The following is a 23667-nucleotide window of genomic DNA, read 5'->3' as shown; positions in this document are numbered from 1 at the left end:
AGTAGAACGAGAACGTATTCGCTTATACAACATATAAGCACAGTTCAACAGTCATTATTAGAAAACCATCACAAGTGTATGTCTGCGACGTTAGCAGGCTCAAGTGGGTGGTATCCAAACGCGAGTCGGCCGTCGTGGTTGGGTCATATCTCACCAATGGGCATCAGCTAAGCTGCGTGCCACTGCATGTCGGCCTGTTCCAACCTGCAGGGTGTCAGACAGTTACACAATTGCTATTACAACTGGATGACGTCTGGAGAGGCAAGCAGGTGCACATGTAAGTTATCTAAACGAAAGTCTAACATTGTGATTCAGACATAGATTACACTTCTGGAATGGAGATTCAGAAAATTTTCATGAACTGCATTCCAGACTAACATTATGTGTAATGAAACTGGTACCACCACGAAATATTATCAAGCCAGGATTCCCAAGGATGCAGATATTTACACTGTACGATTAAATACGACTTACCCAATGTCGTCCAATATTATAGATCAAGAGTAACCCACTTCCAAAATTGTAGTAACAACAACGACACTGTCCTATTGTACATATAATATTTTTTCTTCTGATTTTTCGATAAACTAGTGTAATTGATGTTCTCATTTCATTTCTTTTGTGGACTGGCAAGACAGCCAATCCACGAGGACGGGAGCCGAAAGGCACGCGTTTAAGCTCACGCAGGCTGGCGTGAGGTCTGGAACAGTTAGAGGAATAGAGACTAGCAAACAAGGTACGTAGCTTCTGGAATACTTAACTTTAATCCATAATTGGTGAACATCGGTCTGACGGTACATGCATCACAAGATAAATAGCAAATGATAATGGCACCTTGCTAGGTCGTAGCAAATGACGTAGCTGAAGGCTATGCTAACTATCGTCTCGGCAAATGAGAGCGTAATTTGTCAGCGAACCATCGCTAGCAAAGTCGGCTGTACAACGGGGGCGAGTGCTAGGACGTCTCTCTAGACCTGCCGTGTGGCGGCGCTCGGTCTGCAATCACTGATAGTGGCGACACGCGGGTCCGACGTATACTAACGGACCGCGGCCGATTTAAAGGCTACCACCTAGCAAGTGTGGTGTCTGGCGGTGACACCACAATTTTTTTTTGTTTCACGCCATTGTGTTAATAAAACTGTAAACAAGTTTCAATGTGAATATTAATGTTTATGTCAAATGTCAAGCAATATTGTAATAGAATTGAAATCTAACAAATGTTGAAACTGTTGTAAGATGTTTAAAATTGTAATTGTGCGTCTGGTCCATACGTAGGCAATGTGTTAGGATATGTAGAATGCAAAACCTCAGGTAAATACCCGGCCTGTAAGAGAGCGGTAAAAAGTGGATGGCAGGCTGGCGCGGGAAAATGCGCACGGGCACTGCACGGCACAACGGGCTCAGCAGTAGTTGTTGGAGTTTGGCACTGGTTTGAGCAACACCCTCTGGAACGAGGAGACTACCCTGGAAGACGTAGTTTCACTGAGCCTCGGGTATGCCGTTCCAACGCCCGCACAGCATGGCAAAATTCCATAGGCACTAAATGGAAAAGTATTGCGACGCTTTGAAGAATTAAAGTGCCGATACGTCAAGAGCTATAGCTGTGGTTGTATGTGTGCTCTGTGCCTCGCCATCTCGCCGCCCGCCAACCGCCGCATCGACACAAGCAGGTTGAAACTTTTAGTACTGTATTCGTATGGACCATAGAGTGAACTGTTCAATAATAACCTAAATTTTACCAGAACTTTTCTATCATTTAATTATCCTCACAACTAACCTAGACAGGGTCCTTTCCAAATGTTGTGCAATCCGAGTGTCCCGAAACGAAAAATTAAATTTTGTGTTAATAATAATTACCTGCAGACCTAGTTATGTTAGAATCGTGTTTAAAGAACTGTTTTGTTAATGAACCAGTAAATGAATAACGAAGGTCTAACAAAGTTGAAAGATAACTTTAATATTGATATAGTAATGAAGTTTAATTACTTCGAGACAGATATAAAGGTATTTAAATGAGAAGTAAATAAGATAAAAAGAGTAGTAACTCATATACTGGAAATCTTGAACGCATGATAATTTCAGTAATCAATTTTTTTAATATGGTGATCATAGCAGTTTCAGGCCCCCCCCCCCCTTTTATTCATTTGAATTCTGAAGTGTTCTAAATTGGTTTGACCACCAAAAGTTAAAGTCAATATAAAAGTCAAAATTTATCAGTATTTTATATTTATCAAAATTGACATTTTGTGTGTGTCTCGAAAGTGCTATTTCTAGGGTAACCTATGCCCGATTTTAATCAGATTAATAGACAGTATAAAGTTTTGTATTATACATTATAGTGTAATGTTATGCATTCACGGTTTTTCCACATCAGTACAGAACGTGAAACTATCAGTTCAATAGATTTTCTGGTTCTAAAATTCGACTATATTATGCAGTGTTACTACTTGTTGTTTTGCATGAATATATAACAACTTGTACAGGGAAGAAGCTCAGTTAATGCCTAATTAGGCTGGCGACCGTATTATTATTAAATTGGTAGCATCTTCAGTGTTGCTTTCGGTCCATACTGACGTGTAATTGCATTTCGAACTTACTTGACGGATCATTGTTATTACAGAGTGGGTGTAAGTCTGATATGCCACCATTCAGGAACACGCGGTCGATATCTATACGAAAATCCATCCTCATAAGGTGAACCCCGCTCACTTACCATAGAACAGGCTTTAACGAGTATTGTGTGCCCCTCGCGCACGTTACAGTATGAAACGAAAATGCCATCTGATCATGTTCACATTCCCTTAAAAAACTTTAGCGTCGCTTCCATATAACTAAAATAGATTAAAATAGGAAGGAAATACGAGAATTCCGTCCAGAGAGTTTGTATCGATGTGATGGATACCAGATTATGTCATATGATTGTGAAATACGATGGAATCCTGGAAACAGAGAGACAGATCGGCGTTTTCTACCTTACATAAACAACGTTAGCATAACTTCTATATGAATGAAATGTACGAAAGGTGGGAGGAAACATAAGACCATCACCGGTTTTGTGTTAATATCTCTATAAAGAGACTTGTTATTGAGTTGGAAAGTATCGAAAATATCTAAAAATTTCGAAAAAAATATCGCATAGAAAAATGTAAGTATAAAAGTATCTGCCGCCTCGCTCTAGAGTTTAAATGTTTGTTCCGAATTCTTCAGTCACACCCTTCACTATATGTATCATGGTTAATTTCCTTACGAAGGCCCATGACACATCTGTTACACTGCTGAAAGGTGATGAGACCATCCGCACCTGTGAAGGCCAAGCTAACCCAGCGCTTTGTGTGGCATCACACTAGAGTTAGGTTTTGTCATTCACTACAGAAATGTAATGCAGTTTCTGAACAATTATCTTACTGTAAACAAATTTCCCCAGATATTAGGTATCGTTTCATCAAACACCATGAATGAAACCGTATATCGACACTAATGTTGAGAAACGTATGAAAGCAAAACATCCATTCGAGATGAATTTGTCAAATTAATAAGTAAGAGCGTTTTGGCAAATCTGTGCAGTATGTGCAAAAAACGGGTGTTGTAAATCTGGTAACAAGTTTGCAAGGTAGATACGGAGCTATTGCCCTGACTGTAGCTCGTAATTTAAATCACTTTGTTTTACTTAAGAAAAAGAGTTATTTAGAAGACTTGCTTTGACAAACCTATAGCTGTAGCTATTTTAGATGTATCTGAGACAATTTTTGTAGAGTTCCGTAATGATAAATGCTGAAGAAATTGGAGGGAAACATTTTAAAAAGTGTTACACAGACAAGGATACCTTAATACATAGTGTAACTGCCTCAGGTATTTCTGATATTGCGATTTTTATGAATAAACGTGTAAATATTATGTTGAATATTGTGAACCGCAGCTGTACTGGACTGAACTGGTTTCATAACATAAATTTCATGTGTGTCTATGTTGCAGTTCTGAAGAATGCAAGTGGTGGAATTTCGAAACGATATCGGATAAAATGAGTCGCAAAAATTATATCAAACCGTATAGCTGCGTTTGGATTAGCATTTACTGAATTAATTAGAAAACCTTAAACAGTATGATAAAGCATGTGTCCTGGGAAGTTCTGTATCGTGTCGTGCGACGAACAGTACTACAATGTGTAACGTCACAGTATGTGACTTGCAGTTTCAGCAAACAAAACTAACAGAATAAGAATGCTTCATAAAATTACAAAACGAATTTTGAAAGATTAAATAACGAAAATGTTGCTGTGAAAATTCCCTGTGATTTTTGGTAATCAAACTGACTAATTTAAGTTCCAACATTAAATAATACACTCGCAAACAGAACACTGCGCTGTAAGAATAAGTCTGTCGGCATAAAAAATGAAATCCAAACTGATTTTTACCTAATCTGAACCTGATAACAAATTTCAAATACATCGCATGACCGAATGATTTGGCTGAGCCCTAACTATAATGTAAATCTTGCCCTAAGAAATGTATGTGGCTCACCACTGCAACGAAACCCCGGCACTGCTCGTGTGTGATGAACATTAAAGTACAGCGCAGCAGAAAACTACTGAAAGGGAAGCGCACCTTGCGCAGTGCAATCCAAGGATGTGCAACTGTTCTAAGATTTTGCTTCAGCATTAACCACTGTGTTCCCTGAAGTGCAACGAGGCGACACACGTTTTTACAAAACAAAATATTAGTGAGGAGACGGTGGAAGATATTTTATATACTAAGTGACTGAAAAGAAACTAACTTTCAAGAGCTCTATTGTCAGTAATGAAACTCAGTCTTTTACTATTAGAATTATATTAAAAATTATTTCTTATTGAAAATATGATACTGCTATGAAACTAATTAATAAACTGGTTAAGCAGTGATAAATCTACAATATCTGAGTGCAACCCATATGAAATGATAACCTTATTGAAACAAAAAATAAGAATCTCACTAAAACAATCCGTTTTCCAAACGCATCAAAATAACGCGCAGGCAAGCCACGCAGCTACAACATTACCTGTAAATCTTCACACTTCTCAAATGAATCTTTACAAAATCATACTTCGAAATTTCAATATCGTCTGCGTCTTTCTCTCTGTGCACTGCAAGCTATTTCTAGACAGTTTAGTAACATGAACAACACCGGACTCACTCACTTCCTTCTCACAGAATGCCACAGCAACGACAATGTTAATGGCAACCAAAAATCACAAAGTTTGTACTCAGAATCTCTGCGGTGCAACATATCGATACTGAAGACTACTGTTCAAAATGTCCAGCGTACAGATGGAAAATATGAAGTATTAAATAAAAATTAAGTAGAAACCTTACAATATTATTGTAAGTACTGCCATAGGTGGATTCACACTAAGCTTTGGTAATTCACATGAACCAGAAAGGTTTAGGCCGTTTTTAAATTTTCTTCAATGGCGTTTTTGGAAGCTGTTTATTATTTATCAATATTTTATCTTAAGAATGCTTTCGTGCATATTCACAACTCACTTTTCAAGTTTTTACGCATCATGTGCGGTAGAGAATTACAGACAACTTGAATGAAGCAGTATATGGCAAACACTGACACAAGAGTGTTTTTTTGTGATAAGAAATTTGTTGTCATATATCCTCGATGTCATAAATGCATCTTAACAACCGAAAGAGCAGCTGTAATCAATTCACAGACCTCCGGTAAACACGCATATAGAAAGGGAAAATCATACATAGCAAATGAAATTGGACAGATTCAAGAAAACAGTAACTCATTTAGTGGGAAATACTGTAAGTTACAAGCGAGCTTCGCCAAAAATATGCACATGGGGTTAAAATACCATTACTAAAGTCTGAACAGAGATGAAACGAGATATAGCGAATGCCGTCAGCTCCCAACGTGTGAATATTTAAACTATGTAGAAACTACATGGCGGGATAAGCAAATGTTGTTGAATTTGAAAATTTTAGTCTGATGCGGACTACGTTGGAGGTTATCGTGTTGTACGGTAAAAAGAGACTGCACAGGCTAGAGTGTAATCAGAGTTAATTACTCCTATTAACAAGCCTCCCGCAACTCCACACGATCCGGCCATAACATACTAATATAGTTCGGCAGTATCGTGTTCCAGCAGTGCTTCCGGAAACAGCTGCGCCCACTGCGCGGTCAGAACATATGACACCTAAGGCTCGCCGCGAGCGTCCGACAGGTCGATAACTCGTGAGTTAAATCGCCACGGCAATCGACAGCAGTTTAATCGGATAGTTACATAAGTACTAATAAAGTGGTGGCTAAACGCCGGTAATTACCTAACGCCAATGTGACCCGGGCACTTCATAAAGTGTTTGCCACACCACGTTAAGCAACGGCGCTATTGCTGCTCGTTCATTTCAACGCAGCTGTTGTGGGCTACCGTTAACGGTGAATTATGCAATCACGCTTTTTGTGGCGAAAGCAGTTTTTGACATCCTACGACAAACACAAAGAGAAAGTGGTTTCTACGAACCCTTTAGTTTTCTCATTGTAGAACAAATGTGTCTCTTATTAATATTGCAATATTTTACATTTTACTTTGGTACCTTGATGCTGCTACGTGAAATTCAAATGGCTCTAATGACTCTGAGCATTATGGGACTTAACATCTGAGGTCATCAGTCCCCTAGAAATTATAATTACTTAAACCTAACTAACCTAAGGACATCACACACATCTACGCACGAGGCAGGACTCCAACCTGCGACCGTAGCGGTCACGCGGTTCCTGACTGAAGCGCCTAGAGCCGCTCGGCCACATCGGCCGGCTACGTGTAATTCCTTTGGAACAAATGTCTGCCCTACACTACAGAAAAGTATGAAAGGAGGCCGTGACATATACACAAAACGTAAAAATTGGAAAACAAAGCCATATCTATCCGGAAACATATTACATATGTCCTAAACTATCTCCAGAGTCAGTAAAACACAGTTACTATCCAAAATGCATTTCATTTTTGTTTCAGGCTTTTGGCATCTCCTGTACTATAATCTGCAGGAAATACAAATATTTATGCCACACAGCGGAGAACGCAATGAATCCTTAAATGACAAGATTGATGGTAAAACAGAAACAAGAGAAGAGGTCACGAGCTGTCACTAGTAGTAGTAATGGGTAACTGGAACGCAGCAGTGGATCAAGGCCAAAATAGGTAAATTGTGAGAAAACACGGATTTGAAAAAACGATTGATCTATGAAATCCATTGAAGAACATCTGCAAAAGAAATGCGGTAATTACTGAGACTACTTTGTATGAACAACATAGAAGAGCAAGGTACAGACAGTGGTCAAATTATTAGGGAATATGCTCAGTTTCATGTAATTTGTAGCTTAAATTAACAGTCTAAGGAAACAAAATGGTTTTCAAAGTTGTGTATATTGATACTGCTACCAATATCATTATGGTTTTTTACAAACTGCAATACTTGTAACGCGCGTCATTTGTCAATTATGTGATGTTTCTTCTCCTCTGGTGACTGTTCGTCAAAAATTGCACTTTGCTGTACTGTTGTTTTTAATATTGCCTATATTTAAAAGACAGAGCGCAGCAATCAGACACGTCTTTTTTTTTTTTTTTTTTTTTTTTTTTTTTTTTTTTTTTTTTTTTGCGGGTTTTACTACGCAAATCCAGATTTCGGCTAGTGCCTAGCCTTTATCAGGGCACAATTTTTTTAATCTCGATGCATGTTTGTTCCCTGTTATTCGGGCGTCAGTCAGTATTCAAAGAAATGTGACTGACGACTGAACAACAGAGAACTAACATGCTTCGAGATTAAAAAATATCGCATTAGTTATGGCTAGGCACCAGCCGAAATCTGTATTTGCGTAATAAAACCTGCAAAAAAAGATAAGGATGACTGATTGCTGCGCTCTATCATTTATAAATTACATAATAGTCGTTGAGTGCATCCACTTTCCTAATGGGAGGTAACCTGATTGCCTATTTGTTTTTCACTAGTTTTCGTGTCTAAAATAATCAAAAAGTAAGTACCACAGTACTTCTTACTACAATACTTTTGCTCAGTTTTCTCTATGGATTCAAATTTTTCTTAACGGTTCGACATGATAAAAGCAAATTTACTTCTTTTACGAATTGGTAAGACCGTGGGAATTTCTACAAGAAAAATGCAGAGGAACATATACGTTGCTATTATATTCCACACATTCTCAGAGAGCCACAGTAACTACTGCAAAGGTTTCGAATTCTATCGTCAACAGAGTTAAAATTAAAATTGGCAATAAAGAACGTGTCGCAGTGGATAGTGTGGGAAAAGGCAAGCAAAGGATCACAACTCCTCGTACCGATCGGAGAATCAGGAACATCTGCCTGGAAAATCGTAAAATGAGTTTTGCCCGTTTGACTACGATAATGAACGGCGAGGTTATAAAAGTTTCGGGAAGGACAGTCCACTACTTGTTGAAGAGAATCTGATAGGTCGTCGGTCTATCAGAAAACCATGCATCGCCGATACTATGAAAAATAAAACGACAGCACTGGGATAGACAACACCGACATATGACTGTTGCAGCTTTAGAGAAGAGTAAGTGTAACTTTTTTGAATAGTGCAATTCATCATTAGTGATATTCTGTTGTTAATTGTAATATTTTACAGGTTTACTGCTCCCATGAACCAACATTCCAAATTATGGTTGAAAAATTTTTTTGGCCGACGAAGCCCTGGGGAACAATTCGACGCAGACTCTCTTGTGGAGAGAGTTAAACACTTGGTTAGTGTCATGGGATGGTCTGTCATCTCAGCCAAAGGCATGGGGTGCCTATACATCGTAGAAGATAAAATGAATCTAAACCACTATAAGCTATTACTAGAAATCCGGTTATTGCCGCAACTCAGCGAATGGTTCCCTGATGACGACTTCACTTTTATGCACAACTCGGCAACGTGCAACAAAGACAGCAGTGTTGCTGCAATCTTGGCTGAAAACAGTGTGACTGTTTGCCTTGGTCAGGGAATTCATCAAATATGAACCCCGTAGTGAACATGTGGGAGTCCAACAAACGGGATATTGCGAAGCAAGTGATCACTACCAAACGCCAGTTGCTTGAAACTCTCATCAGAGAATGATATCACAAGTCCAAAATCCAAGAAAAACTCTTATTGCAGCAGAGGATAGCATCACTAAATCCTAAAATTTATTTTATTAAATTTTTGCTACGCTACTGTCACGTCTACGAAAAATAAAAAATAATTTTTCTACATTTCTTGTTGTTTTTGTGATCCCAATAGAATGCAGATACAAAAAAAAAATACGTAAGAATCCTAGAACTAATCATTTGTAAGAGAAATCCAATTAAACTCGAAAATTCAAAAGTCTTACTACTGTCTCTGATAATATGGCCACCTACAGTATACTTGGATAGTACAATTGACTCAGGTACTGTTGTCCCGATACGAAAAATAATTAAGTGAAAATGGTTGGACAAAAAAATTAAGAGAAAGTTAAAGTCGGAAGAACGTAAAAAAGGAAATAACGAAAGTTTTTTCAGAAAATTTTCTAGAGGAAAGAACCCAAATATATACATCACCAGGCAGAAGTAACAAAAATTGCATTAGAGAGTAAAACAGTATACAGAAAGCAAAAGGAGAAACAATTAGCTACAGAGGTAAAATAACGTTAAGAAATAGCGAGTAACAGAAGAGAGTTGAGTATTGTAGAAAGCCGACTACATAAAATCCTCCACAGAAGAAGGTAAAAAGAAATATACGTATTTCAACTACCCGGAAAGGGATCTAATAAAATTAGAGCAGATGTACCAGAAAGTAAATAATTTTATAATCAGAAAGAGGAAGGTGAACTCTGTGAGGCTGATAAAAGATGAAAATAGAAATAAAGTTGCAGAAGAAGAAGAAGAAATTATGAATAAATTCAAATGGTTCTAATGGCTGTTAGCACTATGGGACCTAACTGAGGTCATCAGTTCCCTCGACTTAGAACTACTTACACCTAACTAACCTAAGGACTTCACACATCCATGCCCTAGGCAGAATTCGAACCTGCGACGCAGCAGCGCTGCGGTTCCGCACTGAAGCGCCTAGAACCGCTCGGCCACAGCGGCCGGTGATGAATAAATGGAAGAGCTACTATGAATTACATGAGATAAGAATTTTCTATCATAATGCAGAATTTCCGATGACGTATACGAAAACGAAATGTGCAAAAGAAGCTGGTAAAGATTTGATTTCGACTAAACCCAACGATAGTTTTGAAAGAACGAATAATGAAGAGAGCGGACTGTCACGAATAATTGGGAAAAATACCTACAAAAGGGAACTAAAGTTTATGCAGTTTTTGCCAGCTTGGGAAAAGCCTTTGATAGGGTACCGCTAGATAGAAGTTTTAGATACCCTGAAGTAGACAGGAGTTAACTGGGAAGAAACGAAAGTAATATGTAACCCCTGTATGTCTCAACACGTGTAAGTATGGACAGAAGATGAGACGAGAGAATGAACTAAAATTCGAAGACTGGTTAGAACTTGCTGTTTGCATTCGCATACTCTGTTTAACGTTTAGGCGTTTCATTCCGGAACCGCGCTGCTGCTACGGTCGCAAGTTCGAATCCTGCCTCGGGCATGGATGTGTGTGATATCCTTAGATTAGTTAGGTTTAAGTAGTTCTAAGTCTAGGGGACTGATGACCTCAGATGTTAAGCCCCATAGTGCTTAGAGCCATTTTAACGTCTAGACAGATAATGAGATAATGTAGATAAAAACTGGTTCCAACAAGAGCGGGAAGGATACTCAAATCTAGGTAAGATTTGCTGATTAAATGATATTAATTAAAGAAAATCCAAGTGCTATTAAGAATTCTTCAGGAGAAGTGAATACCATCTGTGATGAATGTAGAATTACGGTAAACATGAAAATTACTAGGACAATGATTCTGATGAGTCAAGCAAAGGAGGTAGAACCGAATTTGACGCTATCTGGTTAAATATAGTGTTGTTTTTTTTATTTTATTAAATAGTTCCATACTCACGGAAGGAGCGTAGGGGGCAACAGATCCAGGAGTCCTGCACCGCCACTCATGGCAATGCTCTTGTGGAGGTGGTTTGCCTTTGCTTTTCTCCGACCTGTTGCGACGTGCCAGCTGTATATTTGTGCCTTGTGGATGACTGCGATGAGTGCCTGCACAGTCCAAATGGCTCTGAGCACTATGGGACTTAACATCTATGGTCATCAGTCCCCTAGAACATAGAACTACTTAAACCTAACTAACCAAAGACATCACACAACACCCAATCATCACCAGGCGGAGATAAATCCCTACACAGTCCAGCGTTGGGTCTGTGATGTTATGGATGAAGAGAATGGGAGGATGAAACCTAGTGCCATCCTACTCCTCTCGAAATGCCGCTGAGGTTAGCGTCCCCATCCGAAGGACGGATCACCATCTACAGCGTCACGTGCCTCATCTCATGAGACGCTGCAGAGAGGTATGTAACTTAATTCAGGACGTTGACACTTAGACTGGTGATCAAGGACTTCATGCCACCACCTCTTCTCCTCATGCCGGCAAAATACTGGCAGCGAAAATTTCATCCACCACCAGGATTCAAACCGAGTCGAGCGCCACCGCTCAGGCGAAATGCTTCATACGCAGCTTCGAAAAGAAGAGCGAAAGACCGTGAGGAGCGAGAATGCTGGACTTGCAGTCGTGGACGGGACTTTTGAGCAGAACCTATCTTCTTCGACATCAAGTGATAATATGACATTTAATAGCGAAACACTTCACTTATAGAACGGCATTATGTTACACCAAAACTGGGTTCTCTTGTGTTATTACCGAAAGAAAAGTATGCAGCAAAAGTTAGAATATTAAAGTTCCTTAATGCAATTAAATGTATTCAATGTAGACATGGTGCTTACCAGTGTCAACAAGTTGTCCATCTATCGAGTAGTTGTGCAACTATGCTCAATGTAGCAAAAGCAGAGGTATGTGAAAACCGAACAAAGCATTTGAAGGTAAATTTATGGTTCAAATGGCTCTGAGCACTATGGGACAACTGCTGAGGTCATTAGTCCCCTAGAACTTAGAACTAGTTAAACCTAACTAACCTAAGGACATCACAAACATCCATGCCCGAGGCAGGATTCGAACCTGCGACCGTAGCGGTGTTGCGGTTCCTGACTGCAGCGCCTTTAACCGCACGGCCACTTCGGCCGGCGGTAAATATATATCCAACAATTTGGCGAAAAATGAAATCAATTTTTGACTCACCTAAAGAAGGTGATGAAGGTTTGCTTACAGTTTCTATTCTTAAGGGGAGGTTTACTATCTTTTGGTTCAAAACAACGAGTTTTCTTAAAGTTCATTTTTGGATCTATAAAAGTATTTAGAGTCCACCCCTGAAACGGTTTTTCCGAATACGGAACGAAAATGTCTGTTATTCGCGGTCGAACAAAAAAATGCACCTGCCTGAAATCGGCCTTTTTCACGCACTATCTTTTTTTTCGGAGGACGAGTTAATGTACCGGAACTTGGGAAGAAACACACAAAATTAAAATGAAAGTTTGAACTCGTGTTTTTGTAAGTTAGCCCCCAAGTATTTGCATTCTGGTGAGAAGACTGTGGTGATTGCGACTTTCCTGGCAGTGAGCAGCTTCAATGATGAGTATTGCGACCGGCCGGTCGGTGTGGCCCTGCGGTTCTAGGTGCTTCAGTCTGGAACCGCGTGACCGCTACGGTCGCAGGTTCGGATCCTGACTCGGGCATGGATGTGTGTGATGTCCTTAGGTTAGTAAGGTTTAAGTAGTTCTAAGTTCTAGGGGACTGATGACCACAGATGTTAAGTCCCATAGTGCTCAGAGCCATTTGAACCATTTTTGATGGGTATTCAGCAATTCTGAAGACCATCACAACGATGGATGTCACCCTGGGACTCTATTCGACGCAGTTCGCCAAGCATTCGGACGAGCACCGGATTCAAGCGGTCGAAAACCGCTTGTCACCGGCCGTACGAGCGGCTCTGGAGCAGAGCAGGATGGCCCAGATCGAGCAGAGCGCCTTCTATGAGGAAGAGAAAGGACTAGTTTGTGGACCCTGAATAGCAGAATGAACGTACGTTGCATTATATTGCATTTATATGTAGTCAAAGCTTCAAACGCGTTTATCTCGAAATGACGTTTTTTTGTCTCGCCGTATGATACCTTTAAATCTACGAAAACGATTGGCATGCTTCTTTGTTTACGACGAAGCTAACTAAATTGTCTATGAGTTGTACGACTTTTACTCCGATCCATCAACTATAAATATTTTTACTAGGCCGACTAAATCGAAAAATCGATGAAAAAAACTATTTTATTCAAATAGCCACCATTTTGTTTCCTATGATCCAAATAACTTACCGAGAGAGGTGGCGCAGTGGTTAGCACACTGGACTCGCATCCGGGAGGACGACGGTTCTATCCCGCGTCCGGACATCCTGATTTAGGTTTTCCGTGATTTCCCTGAATCGCTCAAGGCAAATGCCGGGATGGTTCCTCTGAAAGGGCACGGCCGACTTCCTTCCCCGTCCTTCCCTAATCCAATGAGACCGATGACCTCGCTGTTTGGTCTCTTCCCCCAAACAACCAACCAACCAAATACTTAAGCGAAGTACAACTCCTAAAGAATCTTATATACTTCGCTAACGTCAACTCAATTTGGATTTCAGACGAGCCGGCTGACCTATGACATACCACGCGTGGACGTCTACATCAAAATTTTGTTTCGTTCCGACGGCACTTCAGACTTTGCTCTTCGACATTTCCGGTCGAAAAAATTCCAGTTTGTAGAGAAAATATCAATAAACATTTTGACCAAATTTGACATTGATATCTATAACACATCCCGAGAAACAAATTCGCGAAGAACATGCTTTCTTCGGGCTGAAGATAGTAAACCTCCCCTGAAGTCTCTTATGAGGCAAGTGAGGTGTATATACATACAAGTTTCAACAATCACACATACCTACATAGCTATAGCTTTCATAATATTTTTCACTTAGCGCTTCCTCACCTGATCATTCATGTCTTGCCATGTTTGTTGCGGGTCCATTACTTACGTTATATGTGTGGTGTCGTTGAAGACATCGTGTCAAATTCAAGCAGCCGTTTTTCTTCTTGACGGGAAACGTTTGTCTAGTGAACGTTTCAGTACGGAGGCGTTTCACAGACGAAGAATTTCTAAAAGTTCCTTTCAGAGGCGTGTATCGACTCGTATCGACAGATGTTTGGCATCTAATATAATCTATGACGATTAATTAGCAACGACTCGGGCGGCAGCCCCGTCTGCCGGCTTTTAGAGCGCTGCCCGCTGAGGCTCACTCTCAGTCAATCCTGGGGTCTCGGTGCTGCTGACCAGAGCAGATGGTGCCACCCAAGTCACCGCTGTCGGTCTACTATTCACACTAGATGGGTGGAGGTGACGCACTCGCTTGACTGCATTTTAAGAGACGTGTTGCAGACCGAATGCTCGATCGATGGACACTGTCTGACCCTGAGCGACTAGCTGTTGGTGACTTCATTCCATCCACCGTTGACGTATCACCAAGGACAATAAAAAAAAAATTATGTTATAGGTCTATTACTTTTCAAAATACAGCGTGTTTCGACAGTTATGGAACCCTTTAGAAATTATTGTAGCCGAGTGTGTAGCATTACAAAGTAGCAATATCCAAAATCTGAAAGAGTGATATCATAAGTTTTATCTCATTGCAGGAGTGACGTGTAGTTCCATGTACACGATAAGTGGTATCATAATCAAGACGGCTCTTTCTGTAGCTGAGGAGGCTTCGGTGGGTGCTAGAATTTGACAAAACAAAGAATACAATGGGTGACCAACGAAAATTTGAGGTGTAGTATGGGAAAGCAGGACTAATCAGAAAGACAATCTACAGTTGGCAACTGGGTGTTTGTGTAACAGGAAGAGAAGTGGTCTGCCAGATGTGAATGCAAATGACATTGAACGAATGAGAGAAACTTGTCTCCAGGAGTCCGGCAAAATCTCTACCAGAGCTTCACGTGAGTTGGAAATGTCAACAAGAGCCTTGTGGCGTGTCTCGCTTAAGAAATTAAACATGAAACCATATAGACTACAACTAGTGCAATAGTTGTATCCTAAAGATAATCACCCGCAATTCGAGTTTTGCTGTGCATTACAGGTCGATAATTTCTTCGGATGCGGCAATAGTTCATATAAGTGGGAAAGTAAACAGACACAGTTGTAGGATTTCAGGAACAGAAAACAGGCACAACACTGTTGAATACGAGCAAGATTGACGCGTCACCTGTCAGAGTCGTACCTAGCGTATCAGGGGCCCCATATCACTCCAACTACACACGCCCCACATCGTTACAGAGCCTCCACCAGCTTAAACAGTCCACTGCTGACACGCAGGGTCCATGAATTCAAGAGGTTGTCCCCATGCTCGTACACGTCCACGCGCTCGATGCAATTTGAAACGAGACTCGTCCAACCAGGCAACTTGTTTCCAGTCATCAACAGTCCAATGTCGGTGTTGAGCGGCCCCAGTCGTAAAGCTTTATGTCATGCAGTCACCAAGTGTACACGAGTGGGCCCGCGGCTCCGAAAGCCCATATCTATGATGTTCCATTGAATGGTTCGCACGTTGACACTTGTAGATAGCCCTCATATCACTGAAATCTGCAGCAATTTCCGGAAGGGTTGTACTTCTGTAACGATGAGCAATTCTCTTCAGTCATCATTGGTCCCGTTCTTGCTGGATCTTTTTCCGGTCGCAGCGATGTCGGAGATTTGATGTTTTACCTGATTCCTGATATTCACGGTACACTCGTGAAGCTCGTACGGGAAAATCCCCACTTCAGCACTACCTCGGAGATGCTGTGTCCCATCGCTCGTGCGCCGATAATAGCACAATATTCAAACTCACATAAATCCTGATAACCTGATAATTAACCTCCCATTGTAGCATTAGTAACCGATTTAACAACTGCACCAGACACTTGTTGTCTTATGTAGGCGTTGCCGAACGCAGGGCCGTATTCTGCCTGTTCACATATTTCTGTACTTCAACACGCATATATATATATATATATATATATATATATATATATATATATATATGCGTGTTGAAGTACACAAATATATATATATATATATATATATATATATATATATATATATATATATATATATATATATGTGTGTGTGTGTGTGTGTGTGTGTGTGTTCACTTTCAGGTTTTTGGTATGCCACAGGCAGTGACCGGCTTTTTGTATCAGGCACACTATTGATAAGTTTATTTTGTTGCAAGACTTCGTTGGCTTTTGCACCCTTAAGATAGTGTAATCTAGTTTTAGCGGTGCTTAAAATTTTGTGTAACACTGTAAAGGGCTGCTTCGGATTTGTTTGTCTGGTGACAAGGAGCTTGGTATCGAACTTCATTATGGTATATTTTATGTTTAATAGATCCTTAATTCAGTATTATCGGCTTCTATAAATTCATGTTATGAGCTCCGAAATTTTTCTTGTTTAACAGCCTATGGAATTCTATCATACCCTTTATGGCTTAATCTGGTTTAGCACTATAATATTATAACATTGTTGCAGTACAACCAGTTAATTGTGCCATGTTCTCAAGCTTGACATGCGGAGTGTGCATCTGATGTTAGTGACGAAGGTCCGCCACAGAGTGTAACTACCTGCTTTAACTCTTGTTGTATTAATTTTCTAGTGCCAGCTTGACAGTAGGGTCATTCAGTGTTTTATTGTCAAGTCTCAGGGCAACAACATAATGTGTGGTTCTTAGCTGCACGATTTCCTACCTTTCACTCTTTGCCTTTAAATTTCGTTGAATAGATCTTGGTGTATCTGTTACCGCTGATATTTTTTTCAGACAGCCATTACTCTGGAGAACCGAACTACTGACTCTCACACTCGGCTGGATGGTAATTTCACTGCTTTTTTGCGCGTGTGTGTAGACGAAAGTGATGCGTCATTTGGGTTTCATGAATCGCTATTGAAATAAACGTCCAAGCAGGAGCAACACCCTATGCTTTGTGTTTGTAGGTTGGACGTTTGTTTCCATGTGGGCTACTGCAGGTGACCCAAAGATTGCTCGCTAACGGTTGTTTCAACTCGACAGCCATCCACTGCAAATATCAATACAGGATGTATCTGAAATGGGTACAGTGGACCATAACAATCACATGTCGCATAGCAACCCATGTCCGCATCCATTAGCGTACAGCGCTAGGCATCTTTGAACAGCATCCTAAACCGCCAAGAGGGTAGGCACACAACACGCCATCCGAGTCGTCATAGTAACAGATCTGCCAGGCAACGTTCTCGATGTATTTGTGGCATTAGGTAACGAGAAGTCGAACGGGATGGATTTTATAACTTTCATTTAGAAATAGGTACAAAAAGTGTCTCTTGGTTGAACGCACGCCGTGAAACGACGATGGAGTGACTGTCGCACTCTTTCAAACACTCCTAGCAAAATGGAAATTGCATCGGAGGCTACCATAATGCGCGCTATCAGCTCTTCATCGGTCTGAATGGGTGTTTCATGGACAATAGATTTCAAGTGGCCCCAGAAGAAAAAAATCGAAGGGCGTCAAACCGGGGGAAAGTGCAGTCCATGCCACCGACCCACCGCACCCTATCCAGTTCTCACCAAAGGCCTCATCCAAATGAATTCACACTGTATGTGCGTAGTGTGCAGGTGCATCACATTCATACCACATTCGCTGTCTCACTTTAAGTGAAACATGTTCCATCAACTCTGGCAGTTTCCCGTAAAGCGCTTAAGTATCTATTTGCGTTCAGTCGCCACCGCAACATGTGTGGACCGGCGAAGTTATCACCTACCAAGCCGGCCCAAATGTTGACGGCAAAGCGCTCTTGGTGATCACGAACAAAGGCGGCGTGCAGATTTTCCCGTCCGTACACGTGTTGGTTGTAGCTGCTGAACACACACTCTCGTGTAAGGGACGCCTCATACGTAAAAAGTACGCTTTTCGGAAGTCCGGCTGAATGGCACACCTTTGCAAAGACTACTGGCAGAAGCGAATTTGTCGTGGAAAATCGTTTGGGTTAAGGGAGTGAACATTCTGAGGGCGGCAGGAGAGTAGCTCACCTTCATGACACAATCGTGAAGTTGTGGAACGAATTACACCCATTTTCCGTGGTGCCCGCCGCTCGGTCGTTGAGGGTGTGTTGTCCAGCAGTGCTAACGTCTCCTCCTCCAGCCCTGGTGTAGGCGCTATGCGTTGACTACCGCGTCCTTCGCACCTGTAACGCAAAATGAATACACCGGATTTCGAAGTAGGCGTTAAATGCAGATACGAGAACTTTCCAGTAGAAAACGTACCTCAAGTGAACGTGTCTCTCATGGGAACGTGTGGATGGCAAGAAATGTGCAAGGATCCGTCACTCGACGATTCGGAAAGAGCCGAAAGTACAAACGATGTGTGGCTTGAGCATGTCCATCCGTGCCCGTAAGCCCAGTGCATGTCTGCCCTTTCCTCCCAAGAATATCGCTCCATTCCTGTCTGCTCCTGCTCCATACAGTAACGAACACAGAGTGTCCCCGTTAGACAACAAATTCACGCAGAGCGAACCATGCTCTGCGGTGTGCACAGCTGCTGCGCTACATGCAACACGAATCAAACAGGCATTTGCGCTGGCGAAACCAACGATTTCATGTCACAGCAAGAGGCGGAAAACCCGCAGTCTTGTCCCTCCAGCAATATAGGTTCCTATGACGGTTACAGCGTTTGGAAATAAAGTTCATAAAACTTCAGCCAGCTATCTTTTATCTTGAAGTCACAAATACGAGGGTGTCCTCAAAGTAAGTTCCGATCGGTCGCGACATGGAAACCACTGGGATAATCGGTTAAATCTTTGCACAGATATGTTGGTCAGTGTCTCTAGTATGCCTGTCGATCGTGTAGCGTCGCTCTTTTCACTTTTGAGTGAACTGTGAACACTTACAGATATGCAGTGAATAGCGTTTCCCGCCAAGTCTGAGGGCCTGGTTAGAGATTTCACCTGTGTCATGCAGCCCACATAACACAACTGTCGAGCATTTCCTTCTTCATGCCAACTCTCTGCCGCACACTGCAGGGACAATGAAGACGCTCCAGCAGCGTTTCCAATCACCCACAATACAGTCCGTAATTGGCTCCCCCTGAGCCTCATCTCTGCTCACATGAACAGCTGGTTATAAAGACAAAAATTTTCCACAGACAACGAGCTGCACACCAGTGCAGGTAACTGGCCGAAAGCACAGGCGGCTGCTTTCTATCATGAGGATATCGGAAAGCTGATACAACACTACAGCACTCGAAGTTGGAACGGCGACTATGTACAGAAGTAGATGGAAGTTGTACCTAACAGTTGCTAATAAAACGTTTCTGGTTTTCACTTTGGTTTCCATTTCACGACCGATTGGACCTTACTTTCTGGACAACCCTCGTACATTTAAGTCGTTGCCCTGCAGACCCGCTACCATGACGGCTCGGATGGCATGTTGTTTGCCTACCTTTTTGGTGGCGCGAGACGCTGTTCAACGACGACTTGCGCCGTATGCTAAGGGATGCGAACTTGGGTTGTTACGTCAAATATTCTTGCAATGACCCACTGCACGAGCCCTCTCATTTTCCATTTTTACTTTAGGTACACCCTGCATGTATGTGTGTGCAAAAGTTCAGGAAGACAGTAACTTTCTCTACATGTATCGCTGCTAAATAACGTAGCTCAATGAAAATTGGATTATACAGAAGTGCTACAGTATAGTATAGAAGCAATCTGAGAGAAACACGAAGGGAGACGAGAAGAAATGACACGTTCAAAGACAACAATTACGCTGAAGTCACCGCGATTTGTGATCGTCCCATGTAAATTAAATAAGGCAGGATATGGTTCTCAAAGGGTGTGTGATGACGACGGAATGAAGTGCATGCTGCTCAACGTCCTTCCAAGCTGACCAAAAGACTGATTAGGAGTTCTTGTACTTCGGCGTTTCATTCTTCTTCTAGCGCAGTTGAGAACTGCTGGAAGGACTTGCTTCACTTCACCCAAACACTCGCCACACGTACTCGTTGGAATTTCAGTCGGGGGAATATGGTGATCATTATTCCATTCCCCAAATATCTTCTCATTCTAAGAGCCCCTATAACCGCAACAATGCAGGACGCACCTCTCTCATATCGAGAGATGCGAACACGTAACGCACCCAGGAACAGCGGCGAACATGATAGTTTTGAAACTTCCTGGCACATTAAAACAGTTTGAGTCTCGGTCCGGCACACAGTTTTAATCTGCCAGGAAGTTTCATATCAGCGCACACTCCGCTGCAGAGTGAAAATTTCATTATGATAGTTTTGGTCGTCCACCTGTTGTGGTGCGAGGAGGCATAATGCTGCATGGGTGTACTGACGTCACATATTCACCGTTCAACATTATGGTGACTCTGTCCGCGTCTTTTCAGGGGTGCATTCGGCACTGGCTTCATTTTTATGGATGATGATGCGCCACTGCATCGCCAAGCACAGTTGGAGAATGCCTTTGAACGAGAGAATATTCGGCGAATGGACTGCCATTCCCGACTCAAAACACATCGAGCATGTGTCTGATGGCCGGCTGCTGTGGCCGAGCGGTTCTAGGCGCTTCGTTCAGGAACTGTGCTGTTGCTGCGGTCGCAGGTTCGAATCCTGCCTCGGCCATGAATGTGTTTGATGTCCTTAGATTCGTTAGGTTTAAGTAGTTCTAAGTCTAGGGGACTCATGACCTCAGATGTTAAGTCCCATAGTACTTAGAGCCATTTGAACCATTTCTGAATCGTTTTATGTGGTTGAGAGCACGAACACATGCACCACCGAACTTCCAGCAGCCACAAATCCTGTGTCGAAGGAATGGACCAACCTTCCACAAGAATTCCTTATCTGCTTCGTAGTCATGACACGATCATAAACGATTTCAGTTTAACTGTCTGTGAACAAAAGTTTCGTTTCTTCTCGTCTCAATGAGTGTTTCTTTCAGTCACCCCCTGTATTATACTGTAACAGTTCTTTCTGCGCGTGGTCCAAGTTACATGAAGATATGTTTCTTGGCAGTAGCACATCATGCAAAATTTACTTCCCTCCCTAAGTTTTCCACACTAGTGTGTATGTCATGGTTAGTACCATCCGTGTAGCTGAAGAGATTGAGCTAAGATCGGCACTCCCAGTGAAAAACAGACAACCTTCTATGGAGATCGCTTAAGCGTGCACAGAGTTTATAACTGCAGAGGCTGGGGAACAACGCCTGTTGCTAAGTTCGCCAAACCCGAGCCCCGTAAGCGAATAGTATACTTATAACGCATTGTGTTACGAAACGTCCCAAGAACGCCACGTACAGTGAAGAGCACGTGGGCCGCCGCGCAAGACCAGAAACAAAGGATGAATCGAGAAGTCAGTAATGACTATGAAATTAGGTGACCGAATCGTGACCTTTTGATGACTAACAAACCGCTGTTCTACCCCTAACTTGCATATCAGCTTTGTTTCGAAATATGTACAGATTCATCCGTGAATTAAAGCACCTTAGTAATTACAGAGGAGAAAGGAACGTTGTGATGATAATCCCCTGCAAACAGAGGAAACTAAACCTGTAAACAGATTTCAGCTGCCGTCACTCTGAGAGGAATTAATAAATGAGCAGTATGACGGTAGTCGTTATAAGAAGAGAGTCTTCTTGGTCTTGAGGCGCGCAGGACCATAAGAAGCACGCCGTCCCAACGGCCGAGGTTGTGCCCAGTTAGGAAACCTCTTAGTGCGAAAAGAAAGACGAGAGTTCTGTGGCCCGGCAGGCGACAGCAAGCCGCTTGACCACCCACAAAGTTGGCCCGAGAATTACTTTTTTCAGCCGTAGACACACTAGACTGAGGTGCCGACGACCTAAAAAAAGCACTTAGCATTGCCGCTCCAGAACATTTTGCAATTTCTTCTTAGAGGATCTACCAGTTACTACACTCCTGGAAATGGAAAAAAGAACACATTGACACCGGTGTGTCAGACCCACCATACTTGCTCCGGACACTGCGAGAGGGCTGTACAAGCAATGATCACACGCACGGCACAGCGGACACACCAGGAACCGCGGTGTTGGCCGTCGAATGGCGCTAGCTGCGCAGCATTTGTGCACCGCCGCCGTCAGTGTCAGCCAGTTTGCCGTGGCATACGGAGCTCCATCGCAGTCTTTAACACTGGTAGCATGCCGCGACAGCGTGGACGTGAACCGTATGTGCAGTTGACGGACTTTGAGCGAGGGCGTATAGTGGGCATGCGGGAGGCCGGGTGGACGTACCGCCGAATTGCTCAACACGTGGGGCGTGAGGTCTCCACAGTACATCGATGTTGTCGCCAGTGGTCGGCGGAAGGTGCACGTGCCCGTCGACCTGGGACCGGACCGCAGCGACGCACGGATGCACGCCAAGACCGTAGGATCCTACGCAGTGCCGTAGGGGACCGCACCGCCACTTCCCAGCAAATTAGGGACACCGTTGCTCCTGGGGTATCGGCGAGGACCATTCGCAACCGTCTCCATGAAGCTGGGCTACGGTCCCGCACACCGTTAGGCCGTCTACCGCTCACGCCCCAACATCGTGCAGCCCGCCTCCAGTGGTGTCGCGACAGGCGTGAATGGAGGGACGAATGGAGACGTGTCGTCTTCAGCGATGAGAGTCGCTTCTGCCTTGGTGCCAATGATGGTCGTATGCGTGTTTGGCACCGTGCAGGTGAGCGCCACAATGAGGACTGCATACGATCGAGGCACACAGGGCCAACACCCGGCATCATGGTGTGGGGAGCGATCTCCTACACTGGCCGTACACCACTGGTGATCGTCGAGGGGACACTGAATAGTGCACGGTACATCCAAACCGTCATCGAACCCATCGTTCTACCATTCCTAGACCGGCAAGGGAACTTGCTGTTCCAACAGGACAATGCACGTCCGCATGTATCCCGTGCCACCCAACGTGCTCTAGAAGGTGTAAGTCAACTACCCTGGCCAGCAAGATCTCCGGATCTGTCCCCCATTGAGCATGTTTGGGACTGGATGAAGCGTCGTCTCACGCGGTCTGCACGTCCAGCACGAACGCTGGTCCAACTGAGGCGCCAGGTGGAAATGGCATGGCAAGCCGTTCCACAGGACTACATCCAGCATCTCTACGATCGTCTCCATGGGAGAATAGCAGCCTGCATTGCTGCGAAAGGTGGATATACACTGTACTAGTGCCGACATTGTGCATGCTCTGTTGCCTGTGTCTTTGTGCCTGTGGTTCTGTCAGTGTGATCATGTGATGTATCTGACCCCAGGAATGTGTCAATAAAGTTTCCCCTTCCTGGGACAATGAATTCACGGTGTTCTTATTTCAATTTCCAGGAGTGTATTTCTTTCGCGACCATCTCTTGTGGTACGCTTCGCCATGCTACGGAAAGTTTAATGGCTCGTTACTTCAGGTATACACAAGCTGCGACATTGTTGCGAATAAAACAGTGACCCGTATATAGAATGAATTTCACCTTAGGTCTATGGTCACAAAATTTTCGTTAATAGATTACCGTTTTTGATCTATAATGACCACCTTCAGATCTGTTTGTAAAA

The sequence above is a fragment of the Schistocerca piceifrons genome, chromosome 5 (genome assembly GCF_021461385.2).
Source record: "Schistocerca piceifrons isolate TAMUIC-IGC-003096 chromosome 5, iqSchPice1.1, whole genome shotgun sequence".
Taxonomy (NCBI): domain Eukaryota; kingdom Metazoa; phylum Arthropoda; class Insecta; order Orthoptera; family Acrididae; genus Schistocerca; species Schistocerca piceifrons.
This window is presented reverse-complemented; position numbering follows the sequence as displayed.